The 14,857-nt window shown below is 41.4% G+C and overlaps 1 pseudogene; it reads left to right on the top strand.

Moving 5' to 3' along the window:
* The first annotated feature begins 12 nt into the window (after positions 1-12).
* The window catches only part of LOC114272232 (uncharacterized), a 45,504-nt pseudogene continuing 30,659 nt past the window's right edge, over positions 13-14,857 (top strand).

Raw genomic sequence — 14,857 nt, 5'->3', positions numbered from 1 at the left:
GGGACGTCGTTGATGCGGAAAGTCAAGAGGTGCTTCACGTGTTACAAGCCGACAGATCGTGGTGATGGTGGGAAGTCATTGAAAAACTGTATGTATTACAGTGAAATGAGTGCCGAGGAGAGGAATGAGAAGATAACCTCTGCCATTAGCTACTGCAAGGTTAGTGAACATTAGTTTTGTTGGTGTGTTGTTGAAAAAAATATTTAATAGTTTTGGACCTCATTTTTATTTGGGAGAATTTCGAAAAAGTGGAAAGTAAAAAAAAATAATTTTTAAATGATGGTATAAGATTTATTTGCATTATCTAATGCATAAATCACCTGTACCTCCATCATTTTGAAATTATTTTTCTACTCTCCAACTTTTTGATATTCTCCCTTTTTATTTTTACCATTCCAACTGGGTATCTAGCCTGTCTTATTATGATATCTTTGTCGTATCTTATTTTATGCTTTTTGGTTTTAAGGAAACTAAAGTTGCACATATGCTTTAGGTAGCAAATTTTGAGTACATTGATGAAGTGGAAGCAGCAGCAGAAGAGGAAGCACGAAAGGTATTAACCGAAAATAAAACTACCACCAACAACCCAGATAGAGCTAGCTATTGGGAAGAGTTGTTGAAAGACAGATATGAAGTACAGAAGTTTGAAGAGTTTAACGCCATGGGCAAGGGGAGTAGAAGTCGTAAACAGGTATTTTACATCATTTTAAAAGGTACATTGCTTTTGTAATCAATTTAATTTGCTTGCATAGAGGGTTTGTCTTCTAAGCCCTTTTGTGCATAATTCTTTATCATCATTGGAGAATTAATCCACATTGCATTCCTTTCAAATTTATCAATCCTCACCCATTCTTTTTTGTTTCATTATTTCTAAAGCACATAACCTATGATTCATCGTGTGAATTGTTATTTCAAATTGAATTTCTTTGATACTAGAGCCTGTTAAACTTCATTCACTTTGGAAGTTGTATCAACTTCTGACATGCTATGGAATAAAATAGTAGTAGTTGTGGAATTCTGCTCTATACTACGTTAATAATCCCGTGTGAAAATTTAAATTGTTGTTCTTCGATGTGAACATCTCTGAGTCCTGTCAAGGACAAATGTTTCACCTGACTGCTCATGAAATAAGATGGATTTCTAATGTTATGTTTCTCATGTGCTCTTGGGGCTCATTTAGATGGTGTCTGTAGAAGACGAGGACCTTGCTGGTTTGGAAGATGTAAGTTCCGAAGGAGAAGACAATAACTATGAAGCTAAGTTAACTGATGAAGAAACAGCTGCATCTGGAATTCTAACTGGGAGGAGGCCTAACAGAAAGAAAATCCGTGGTATTGTTTTGTGTAGCTAGTATCATCCTAATACGATAATTTGAAGAAGTTGGTGATCATGTTTGATCATAGGCCCTTTTTCCAATCATTTGCAGTGGATAGCGCTGAATCACTTCCCTTGATGGAAGGTGAAGGGAGATCATTTAGAGTAAAGGGATTCAATCAAAATCAAAGGGCTGCATTTGTTCAGATTATGATGAGGTTTAGTTTTGGATGTATATTAAAATTCAGAATCTACTTATTTTATTCGTAATCTAATAAATGGCATATTTGTGCTGGTATGTTGGTCTTTAATGATATAGATTGTTTGACAGATTTGGAGTTGAGGAGTTTGACTGGGCAGAGTTCACGCCACGCTTGAAGCAAAAGACTTGTGAAGAAACTAAAGAGTACGCAATATAATTGTAACGCCCTCAAAATAACAACATAAAACCCATCAGATAAGACATGCATTTACATATAAACTAACCACATTCTTTTATTCATTAGAGTTCCATTACATGGGTATTACATGTTAACATCAAAACAAAATGCCCTACGGGCTTACAGCTTTCCAAGTTAACACTTGGTTACAACAAAAGAGTACTAACTCATACACATTAAGCCCTTGGCTTGAAGTTACATGTAATACAACAAAAGTTAAGCGACAAAAGTATGTCCGCCTCTAGCCTCCCAGCTATGTCCTTGGAGGTGGCATGCTTCCTGTACCTGAAAATGATGTTCCCATATAGGGTGAGCCATAGCCCAGTAGAAATACACTAAACCAACCATGAACAATGACTAAAATATTAGCAATTGATAGATGGCCAACATTGATGCAATCACATAAATCACATATTTATGTCATACGACTTACGAGTCCAAGTTTCCTTTCATTTTCCCTTTTTCAACAGATAAGCATGTCAGCTCTATCATCATTTCAACAGATAAGTATAAAAACTATATCCCACATTCAGATAAGCATATAAGCTATATCCACATTCTACAACAGATATGTATAACCACTATATCCACAGATAAGCATATAAGCTATATCCACACATCACAAAGATAAGCATATAAGCTCTATCTTCACTTTTCTAGACAAGCATATGAGCTGTATCTACGGAGTTCATCCCCTATCTTCTCCCAATACTATCCGGTTTAGAGGTACATCCCCCATCTTCCCCTAAACCGCGGAGTACATCCCCCATCTCCTCCTCTACACATAATGCATACAAACACATTGGTTCTATATACCATCACAATCACACAATACATATAATTAATGTATTCTATCAACCGTCAAATTCTATGACACATCCCATTGATTAGTTTCCGTTTGCCTAATTATCATGCATTGTCTACAACAATCACGACTATCCTCCACCGATAGCCCAAAGCAGTTATTTCTAAACAGAAAATAAATGCACAATGGATATTCAATCAACATTTCATTTCCTCATTCCTCACAATTAATTATCCCAATTAATTAAACAATGTAATTAGGTCAATTCCCGTAATTAACATTTCAACCCTTAGGTCCCATTTTCATCAATGACTTAACATTCATTCCATTTCTCTATGCCAAACATGCATCTAGGTTTATTATGAATAAAACCCCAACTTTTGTAAAATTGCACAAAAGCCCCAAACTTTTACCAAATTACCAAACCAACCCCAACTTCTCAAAATACCAAAATTTAAAGACAAAATCCATAGAGAAGAGTAGGATATCCCTACCTCGAAGTTTAAGCCAAAAAGGAGATGAAGACTCGAAGACCAACGTGTTCCAAATCCAAACTTTTTCAGATTAAAACAAAGCTCTCAATGCCCTCTATCTTTTTAACAAAGGCCCTAGGCTAGATTCACACTCTAGGGAGATCAATTCTTAGAGAGAATATAAGTGTAGAGAGAGGGTGTCTCGGATCTAGGTTTTGGATCAAAAAGAAAGTGAAAAAGTGATGTTTCAAAACGCTACTGTCCGCTGATATAAAACACTCTCGCTCGAGCGAAGACTTGGTCGCTCGAGCGACCAGACACAGAAACTCTAGCTCGAGCCAAGGGACTCTCGCTCGAGCCAAAAACTCAAAAGTGCGCTCGAGCGAAAGGATGCTCGCTCGAGCCAACAACTCAAACCTTCAGGTCTGCAACCAGAAGCACGCTCGAGCGACAGACCTCTCGCTCGAGCGAAGAACAAACCAGACCGCTCGAGCCAAGAAAAGCTCGCTCGAGCCAAGAAACACACCTCTCAGGTCCAGAACCAGGAGCAAGCTCTCGCTCGAGCGAAGCCACTCTGGCTCGACCCACCAGACACGAACTCAACTCTCGCTCGAGCGACCAACGCCTCGCTCGAGCGAATGGCCAAAAATCTGGGCAGCAACACTAGGCTCCCAAACACAACCAACCTGTAACAAACCTGCCTAACACATACTATAACTCAAATATGAAGTAAAGAGGATGCAAACAAGATAATAAACAACAACCAACATCCACGGACACATGTCCGGATCACTGTACAACAAGGGTAAACCCGGGATCGCTATAACCTCCCCCCCTTAAAGAATTTCGTCCCCGAAATTAAGCACAAGTTTTTCAAAAACAAGTTTTTCTTCATTTTAAACAATGTTACACTTTAACATTCAACAATCCGACCCATTACTAGTCATCCCCTCCATTTAACAAGAGGCATCTCACAATATGTAAACACATATGTACTTTCAACATGCATTAACATTACGCATTATCTTTCCAATTTCAACAATACATTCAACACATATAGTGTCACATTCAACTTCCATATAAGGCAAGTTCCAAACACACTTCCAATAAACCAAAACATTTTCAATGTTTCACAACTTAAGACATACATGAAAGCTCTTAAGTTCAACAATTGTTCAAAATTTAAATACAAGATCACATATCAACAAACAAGTCCGGATATTTCTCTCGGACTTCCAACTCACGTTCCCAAGTGGCTTCCTCCACTCCGTGATGTTTCCACAAGACTTTCACCAAAGGAATGGTCTTGCCACGCAGGACCTGATCCCGCCTATCCAAGACCCGAACCGGTCTCTCCTCATACGAGGCATCCTCATCTACCTCTAAATCAGTCCAATCCAACACATGTGATGGATCTGGCTCATACTTCCGAAGCATACTCACATGAAACACGTCATGTACTCCGGACAACTGCGGCGGTAAGGCTAACCGATAAGCAACCTCACCAATCCTCTCAAGGATCTCAAAAGGACCAATAAACCGAGGGGATAACTTCCTATTCTTCCCAAACCTCATCAGACCTCGCCTAGGTGATATCTTCAAAAAGACATGATCACCTACCTCAAACGCCAAAGGTCTCCTCCTACGGTCAGCATAAGATTTCTGCCGACTCTGGGCTGTAACAAGCCTTCTACGGATAAGCTCAACTTTCTCCGTCGTCTCCCTAACCAACTCCGGACCCAACAAAGGTGCATCACCCACCTCGGCCCAACAAACTGGAGACCTACACGGTCGGCCATACAAGGCCTCAAACGGTGCCATACCGATGCTAGACTGAAAACTGTTATTGTAGGCAAACTCTACCAAGGGTAAATGCCGCTCCCACGTCCCACTGAAATCCAGGACACAACCTCGAAGCATATCCTCGAGGATCTGAATAGTACGCTCGGACTGGCCATCAGTTTGAGGATGATAGGCCGTACTAAAGGTCAACTTAGTGCCCAAGGCACTCTGCAGACTCTGCCACAATCTAGCAGTAAAACGAGGATCTCTATCTGAGATGATCGTCACTGGGACTCCGTGCAATCTCACTACGTCCCGAATATACAAGTCGGCAAGATGATCTACCGAATCTTTCACGCGCATAGGAATAAAGTGCGCCGACTTAGTCAACCGGTCTACAACCACCCAAATAGCATCACTACCCCGCTGAGTCCTCGGAAGACCTACAACGAAGTCCATAGTGACATGCTCCCACTTCCACTCGGCAATAGGCAAGGGTTGCAACAAACCCGCTGGCCTCTGATGCTCGGCCTTCACTTGCTGGCAAGTAAGGCACTTCGATACGAAAATAGCCACATCTCTCTTCATACCCCGCCACCAAAACTGGCGACCCAAATCCTAGTACATCTTAGTACCTCCCGGATGCACCGCAAGGCGCGAATGGTGAAACTCTCGGAGTACTTCCTCACGGCAAGACTCCGGTACAAACAAACGGTCTCGGTATCTCACACTCTGGTCGGGGTACACCGTCAAACCCTTCTCAACTTTCCCACTGGAGATCTTCTCTCGGAGGGATTCTACCTCAAGGTCACCTCTCTGTGCCTCTAACACTCTAGTCACAAATGTAGGTTGCGCAATAACAGAAAACAAGGCCGCAGCCTCAACAGATTCGCCCAGTAGCAAATCAAACTCGCCAAGTGCTCCCAACATCTCCCATTCCCGGATGGCTACACTAGCTACATCACCAATGGTCTTCCTACTAAGGGCATCGGCCACAACATTGGCCTTTCCGGATGATAGTGCAACTCAAAATCATAATCCTCGATGAACTCCATCCACCTCCTCTGCCTTAAATTCAAGTCTCTCTGGGTAAACAGATACTTCAAACTCTTATGATCTGAGAATACCTCGAACCTTTTACCATAAAGGTAGTGCCTCCAGATTTTCAAGGCAAAGATCACTGCTGCTAACTCTAGGTCGTGTGTAGGGTAATTCTTCTCGTGTATTTTCAACTGACGTGAGCCATAAGCTACCACTTTCCCTTCTTGCATCAACACACAACCCAAACCCTCTCGTGAGGCATCACAATAAACCGCATAACCCAAACCTCTCTCCGGAATAATCAACACCGGAGCGGTGGTCAATCTAACTTTCAGCTCTTGGAACGACTTTTCACAAGTCTCACTCCACACAAACTTGACTCCCTTCCGAGTCAGTCTAGTCAACGGTGACGCTAACCTGGAGAAATCTTTCACAAACCGACGGTAATACCCAGCCAAGCCCAGAAAACTGCGGATCTCAAACACACTCTTAGGCTGTGCCCAATCCTGCACTGCCTCAACCTTAGATGTATCAACAGACACCCCTTCCCCGGATACCACGTGGCCTAAGAATTTGACTTCCCTCAGCCAGAACTCACACTTCCCAAACTTGGCATACAGCCTATGGGCTCTAAGCAACTCAAGCACCACTCTCAAGTGTTCCTCGTGCTCCTCCTCTGAAGGCGAATAGATAAGGATGTCGTCCACAAAGACGACCACAAATCGGTCTAAGAACTCCCGGAAAATGCGGTTCATCAAGTCCATAAAGACTGCCGGTGCATTGGTAAGCCCAAATGGCATCACCAGAAACTCGTAATGGCCATACCGCGTACGGAATGCCGTTTTCGGAATATCCTCATCCCTGACCCTCAACTGGTGGTAACCCGATCTCAAGTCTATCTTAGAGAAACAACGGGAACCCTTCAACTGGTCAAACAAATCATCTATACGGGGCATAGGGTACTTATTCTTAACCGTAGCCCGATTTAACTTCTGGTAGTCAATACATAATCTCAAGGCACCATCTTTCTTTTAACAAAGAGGGCCGGCGCTCCCCACGGTGAAACGCTAGGGCGAACAAAACCCTTATCTAGCAATTCCTGGAGCTGAACTTTCAACTCAACCAACTCTGCTGGAGCAAAACGGTAAGGTGCCATAGAAATCGGCGCCGTGCCGGGCACTAAATCAATAGAGAACTCTATCTCACGATAAGGTGGCAAACTAACAAGATCTTCGGGAAAGACATCCGAATACTCACAAACCACCCTCGGCAACACAACCTGGGTCTCATCACACTCACCAGTCTCAACGCTAGCCAGTAGACTACTAAGCTCACTTCGCCCTCGCGAATCATACCCCGGTGGCAAAACACTACCAACCCTGTCTCCCAAGAAATGAAACCACTCCCCGCTCAAGGTACATAACGTGACCCTCTGGCGGTAGCAATCGATAACAGCCCGGTATGACGATAACCAGTCCATACCCAAAATAACATCAAAACCCTTCATGGGCATGACAACAAACGGAAAAGGAAGCCTATAGTCGGCGACCTCTATATCACAACCTCTAACACCCTGTTTCAAGATCAACTCACCACCCAAAGGCGATACCACACAAATAGGAGATGCTAACTGTGCCAACTCCAATTCCAAAACCGATGCAAATGCAGCAGATACAAAAGAATGAGATGCACCCGTGTCTATCAACACATTAGCAACCGAGTTGCAAAACAGAAAAGTACCTCTCACTACTGATGGAGCTGGTACTAAATCCTGCGCGGTAACAGCATACACGCGCCCCGTAGGCCCCTGGTCTACCTGCTCACCCCTCGGAGCAAAAGACTGCTGCACAGTCTGGGATGACGAAGCTCCCGGATTGGCCCTCGAGGCCTGCACAGACTGAGCTGGCTGAAAACCCTGCGTCTGCCTAGAACCAGACGCTCCCGAAGTGGCACTCAACTGCGGGCAAAACCTCTTTAGGTGCCCAGGCTGTCCACACTGGTAACAAGACAAGGGCTGCCCCCTGCCCAAACTCTGACTCTGCGGTCTAGCTGAAGAAGAAGCAGCTTTCTGACCCCCACCCTTCTGCGGGCAAACAGAAACCTTGTGACCCAACTGCCACACTTGTAACAAGTGAAATCCCCCTGACCACCTCTCCCGGAGCCTGTACTCGGCACTGGGAAGGTCGATCTAGCAACACCACCCTGCAACTGCTGAGGGTTAGGACCCCTCTGCCTCCTGCCATCACCCTGACCATCTTGGCTCCTCTTGGAGCCTCTCTGCCCCTCATCCTCCTCCTGCATCATGAGCTCCATATGAGCTGCAGCGTCCACTAGGTGTCTATACTCCCGGATATAAGACCCACCAACCCTCAACTTGAGGCCCCGCCTCAACTTCCGCTCAAACTCATAGCAACGGCGTTCCTCAGACGCCACCAGTTCAGGTGCGAACCTGGACAGACTAGTAAAAGTAGCCTCAAACTCGGCCACTGACAAGCCCTGCTGATTAAGCCGGCCAAACTGATCCCTCAGCTTCTCCTTAGCTGCTGCAGACAAAAACCTTTCCTGAAAAGCATTCACAAACGCCTCCCAAGTACCACCAACACGAGCCTTCTCGTACTTCCACCATTGACCCGCATCTCCCTTCAGTTGGAAGGATGCCAAGGTCACTTTCAGCGCTCCGTCCTCGATGCCAAGCATCTCGAGCGTCTTACTCATTTGCTCTAGCCACTCATCAGCCTTCAGTGGCTCTTTCGGATCCCCGACAAACTCATCCGGATTAGACCGGAAAAACTCCCTCTTCAAGAAAGAAGGCCCTGCCTCAGCTGCCTGATTCCCAGCTCTAAGAATACCCAAAGCTCCTGCTATCTCTCTGGCCAAGGCACCCATGGCCTGCTGACCCACTGGCTCAGCCACATTAGCGTGACCAACTCCCTCCTGCACTGCCGGAATCTCACCCTGTAACGGTGCTTCCTACCTCGCAGGTCTACCTCGCCTAGCACCTCTTCCTCGTCCTGACATCCTAATAAAGGTAACACAGAACATTAGCACATTCACAAATGTGCTGAAACTAAACACTCACGTCCTAATGCATGGACAACTGTAATTCACTCCACGTAAACACATAAACACATAAGCACTTATGAATTTCATTTCCGGATAATGATAGTTCCGAGGCGTTACTAGAGTTCCGGTTAGAAATAGCATTGATCAAGTGCTTTTCCAACAAGACTCCCAGAAACCCAAGGATCGAATCAACATACTAGAAATTAAATCCCATACCTACATAGTCATATAAGCATGTTATCAATTAAGCACATAGCATATGATACTACATCTAAGTCTCTATCAAGCGAGACAAACCCATTGTGATCCTAATCACTTCCCACGTACCCAAAGTATTCGAACCCGGTACGCTCTGATACCAAGTTGTAACGCCCTCAAAATAACAACATAAAACCCATCAGATAAGACATGCATTTACATATAAACTAACAACATTCTTTTATTCATTAGAGTTCCATTACATGGGTATTACATGTTAACATCAAAACAAAATGCCCTACGGGCTTACAGCTTTCCAAGTTAACACTTGGTTACAACAAAAGAGTACTAACTCATACACATTAAGCCCTTGGCTTGAAGTTACATGTAATACAACAAAAGTTAAGCGACAAAAGTATGTCCGCCTCTAGCCTCCCAGCTATGTCCTTGGAGGTGGCATGCTTCCTGTACCTGAAAATGATGTTCCCATATAGGGTGAGCCACAGCCCAGTAGAAATACACTAAACCAACCATGAACAATGACTAAAATATTAGCAATTGATAGATGGCCAACATTGATGCAATCACATAAATCACATATTTATGTCATACGACTTACGAGTCCAAGTTTCCTTTCATTTTCCCTTTTTCAACAGATAAGCATGTCAGCTCTATCATCATTTCAACAGATAAGTATAAAAACTATATCCCACATTCAGATAAGCATATAAGCTATATCCACATTCTACAACAGATATGTATAACCACTATATCCACAGATAAGCATATAAGCTATATCCACACATCACAAAGATAAGCATATAAGCTCTATCTTCACTTTTCTAGACAAGCATATGAGCTGTATCTACGGAGTTCATCCCCTATCTTCTCCCAATACTATCCGGTTTAGAGGTACATCCCCCATCTTCCCCTAAACCGCGGAGTACATCCCCCATCTCCTCCTCTACACATAATGTATACAAACACATTGGTTCTATATACCATCACAATCACACAATACATATAATTAATGTATTCTATCAACCATCAAATTCTATGACACATTCCATTGATTAGTTTCCGTTTGCCTAATCATCATGCATTGTCTACAACAATCACGACTATCCTCTACCGATAGCCCAAAGCAGTTATTTCTAAACAGAAAATAAATGCACAATGGATATTCAATCAACATTTCATTTCCTCATTCCTCACAATTAATTATCCCAATTAATTAAACAATGTAATTAGGTCAATTCCCATAATTAACATTTCAACCCTTAGGTCCCATTTTCATCAATGACTTAACATTCATTCCATTTCTCTATGCCAAACATGCATCTAGGTTTATTATGAATAAAACCCCAACTTTTGTAAAATTGCACAAAAGCCCCAAACTTTTACCAAATTACCAAACCAACCCCAACTTCTCAAAATACCAAAATTTAAAGACAAAATCCATAGAGAAGAGTAGGATATCCCTACCTCGAAGTTTAAGCCAAAAAGGAGATGAAGACTCGAAGACCAACGTGTTCCAAATCCAAACTTTTTCAGATTAAAACAAAGCTCTCAATGCCCTCTATCTTTTTAACAAAGGCCCTAGGCTAGATTCACACTCTAGGGAGATCAATTCTTAGAGAGAATATAAGTGTAGAGAGAGGGTGTCTCGGATCTAGGTTTTGGATAAAAAAGAAAGTGAAAAAGTGATGTTTCAAAACGCTATTGTCCGCTGATATAAAACACTCTCGCTCGAGCGAAGACTTGGTCGCTCGAGCGACCAGACACAGAAACTCTCGCTCGAGCCAAGGGACTCTCGCTCGAGCCAAAAACTCAAAAGTGCGCTCGAGCGAAAGCATGCTCGCTCGAGCCAACAACTCAAACCTTCAGGTCTGCAACCAGAAGCACGCTCGAGCGACAGACCTCTCGCTCGAGCGAAGAACAAACCAGACCGCTCGAGCCAAGAAAAGCTCGCTCGAGCCAAGAAACACACCTCTCAGGTCCAGAACCAGGAGCAAGCTCTCGCTCGAGCGAAGCCACTCTGGCTCGACCCACCAGACACGAACTCAACTCTCGCTCGAGCGACCAACGCCTCGCTCGAGCGAATGGCCAAAAATCTGGGCAGCAACACTAGGCTCCCAAACACAACCAACCTGTAACAAACCTGCCCAACACATCCTATAACTCAAATATGAAGTAAAGAGGATGCAAACAAGATAATAAACAACAACCAACATCCACGGACACATGTCCGGATCACTGTACAACAAGGGTAAACCCGGGATCGCTATAATAATATCTTCTTAATATTTGGAATCTTCTTGATTAGTGACTTGTAGTGCTGCTAAAATGTGACTACAGCATTTTTGTTAATCGAAATCTTTCATATTTTTTATTATTATTATTTATTTATTTATTTGCAATTTTGTAACAGTAGGGTGCATTCATTTATGGTTAATTTTTGTTGTCCAGATATGGGACTCTTTTCTTGACACACATTGCTGAGGATATTACTGACTCACCAACCTTTTCAGGTGATTATTTATTCTAGTTAGTTTTTCTGCTGCTCTTTCGACATCTTTTATGACCTCTCTCTCTCTCTCTCTCTCTCTCTCTTCTTTTTTGTCTGCTATTAATTTGTTGTTCTCCTCATTATTTTGCTGCAGATGGTGTTCCTAAAGAAGGACTAAGGATAGAAGATGTACTTGTTAGGATTGTAGTGTTACTTCTGATAAGGGACAAAGTAAGTTTTGTATGCTTGATGAAAGAGTTCCACTTGGTTGGTTAGTACTTTTGTAGCTTTGGATTTTTGAAAGAGTGGTCAACTTGGGAATCATCTTAAAGCTATGATTTGTGTGACTGTTGTTCTCCTATCCCTCCTTATTTCAAATAGTGTTTAAATAGTGAAAGCCTGGTTTTCCCATTTTTAACTTCCTAACATATAGGTCTAGGATGCATGACATGAGTCTTAAGCATTGGTGTTTTTCATTTAAAAAATTCAATTTAAAAAAGAATTATAGTAAGCTGAACTCTTAGTTGAAGCAATCCATGTATGCACATTGGCATGGATTGAAAAATCCATAGAACCTTAATTTTGAAATGCTAACTCATTGCACAGAAGTCTAAAAAATTATAATCCTTTCCATTGGTAGTATCATGGTATGCCCCCTTAACATCTATCAAGCAGTCCTTAAATGTAAATGTTGCTTCAATGAAGATTTAGAAATATCATATATTGAATCTTAAAACTGTTGTGGTAATTTTATTTAAAATTTTAACTATAAACTTTTTTGTACAATGATAGGTGAAGGCTGCATCAGAAAAGCCAGGCACTCCCCTTTTTCCAGATGACATAGTATCTCGTTTCCTAGGATTAAAGAGTGGAAGGTTTTGGAAAGAGCATCATGATCTATTACTATTCCGTTCTTTATTAAAGTATGGTTCTTTTTTATGTTTATTTCTCTTTTCTGTTCTAAAAAGAGGTAAATTGAACGAAATGGAGATAGAAAGGAAGATGCATCCTTTATAAAGAAGGCAAAGATATGAGAGAAGTATTAAAGTACATAGCTGTAAGTTATAGTTTGATGGGAATTTTATGTGTTGGCGACAATTATTTTTTGATTTGTTTAATTTGATTGCCAACCACGGTTTTAGATTTTGTGCTATGGTAATTTGGTGCAAAACATTTTCTAGATACACTGTGTGAGTTACTTGAGAAAAAATAAATAAATTCATTTTCAAAGTATATATTGAATAGAAGTGATGATGTAGGCAGTACAGTAGTAGCTATACTTGTCAATAAGTTTAAAGTTTATGTTTCAGTTAATGTCCTAAAAGCATGCCATAGCTGTTGATAAGCTCTACCCTCACCTTCAAGAGTCAGATTGGCTACTTATTAAGCAGCTCAGCTGGTTAATTTGAAAACCTGGATTTATCATTGTGTCCCAATCCAGTTGGCTTCTTTCAAATTGAAGAGACAAGCCTTTTTCATGTGGCAGGATGTCCTTAAAAGGAAACTACTGGCTTTAAATAACTGATGTTATTTGTACAACTGTCGGTGATATTTTGCCAAAGGTTTAAAGTGCCTTTCTTCCTCAAACATTAAATTTTGCTTTATAAAATTTGATGAACAGTGAGGACAGAACCATTCTCGATAACTGTTTACTATTGAAGTAATAGTATGGATTTGATATTGGATTAGATGAACTTATCAAAAAAACAAAAAAAAAAACGCTGCTAGTTAGAAGTTTTAGGTTGGTCAGCAATCATCTGCAACTAGTCTGAATAAGGACCTTAATCATTTTGATCCTTCTAGGTAGACATTTCTTTTTTATGTGGACCTTTTCTTGTTCCTTCATTAACACACCCTGAGAAGTGACTCCCACGGAAGAAATTTCAGTGTGTGTCTTGCTTTTGTTTTTTTGTTCAAGAGGTAATTGCTATAAGCTTATTTGGCAGCACTTTCTGTTTTTATTTATTCCTATTTAAGTTTCCTGTATTATTTTCTGTTCTTGGCATCAACCTCAGGATCTCTTGTAATTAACCTATGGTTTTATGTATTTCTGCTTCGTCTTAATTCCCACTTCTTTGTCATAAGAGTTTGATCTTGTATTCTTGCTTTCTTGCTTTCTTGTACGTGACTTGTTGCTAGGTTTGCCTTTATATATTTCATACAAGTTTTTAATGTTTTAAATCTTTCTTCCTTTATCCTAGCTCCGGAGCTTGCCAAACTTCCCATTGGAAATCTGGGCATAAGACAAAATGCAAGGACTTTCAATTATCTGGGCAGGTAAAATCAATGCAGTCTGCATATATGCAGCATGGACGGAGAGATTCTAGTGCAGTTACACTGGTTCCTTCCAGTGGAACCGTTAATATTACCAAACAGTCCAAAGAGGTAAATAATTTCCTTTTTATTGATCTTTATATTCCTATATTTTAGTATGCCTTTTGGTTGGGAAGGACACCAGTAATGTGCAGTAACATTTCAGATTCTTTTCCTCTATGAGGATTTTGTGGAACTATTTAATTGGGACAAGTGAGGATTTCCTCCATGTGGGCTTCTTAATTGTGGAAACAGGTTTGTGTTTACCATTCCATTATTTGTTCTAAACTTATTGTTCAGATGGTTTCACTAGCTTGAGAGCTTCAATTGCATAAAGTGCACATGCTTAAGTATCCAGTTTTAACTCACAATGTGCTATATTGTAATTGTATTTGTGCAGCTGCTTTGCTAATGTGGTTCTACAATGTCTTGTGTACACTCGGCCCCTTGTTGCCTATTTGTTGGAGAAAGGCCATCGGAAAAAATGTAAATGCAAACCAGAACTTTTTATGGCCTATATTTTACGGATGATCAAACAATTTCTCACTTTTTTATTTGTTGTTTCTTGTTGCTCAGGTAGACGGAATGATTGGTGCTTCCTTTGTGAATTTCAAACCCATGTCGAAAGGTCGAGTGAAAGTCGGCATCCCTTTTCACCAATTAATATTCTCTCGCGGTTACCTAATATTGGTGGTGACCTTGGCTATGGAAAACAAGAGGATGCGCATGAGTTCATGAGGTCCTATTACTTGCTTTACTCCTAGTTTAACATAGTTTGTCTCTATCTATAAAGAAAACTTTATCATGAACCCTCGTGTATTTGATGGCCAGTGTTGGTTTAATATGATAAAGTTTTACTGATTTCAATAACAAATTTTACACGTTTCATTTTGATTTAGCCTCCATTTGTTTCAACGTA

The sequence above is a fragment of the Camellia sinensis genome, chromosome 9, assembly GCF_055761805.1.
Source record: "Camellia sinensis isolate YWXY chromosome 9, ASM5576180v1, whole genome shotgun sequence".
Lineage (NCBI taxonomy): Eukaryota > Viridiplantae > Streptophyta > Magnoliopsida > Ericales > Theaceae > Camellia > Camellia sinensis.
The sequence above is the reverse complement of the archived record's forward strand: the minus strand, read 5'-3'. Positions and strand labels throughout refer to the sequence as shown.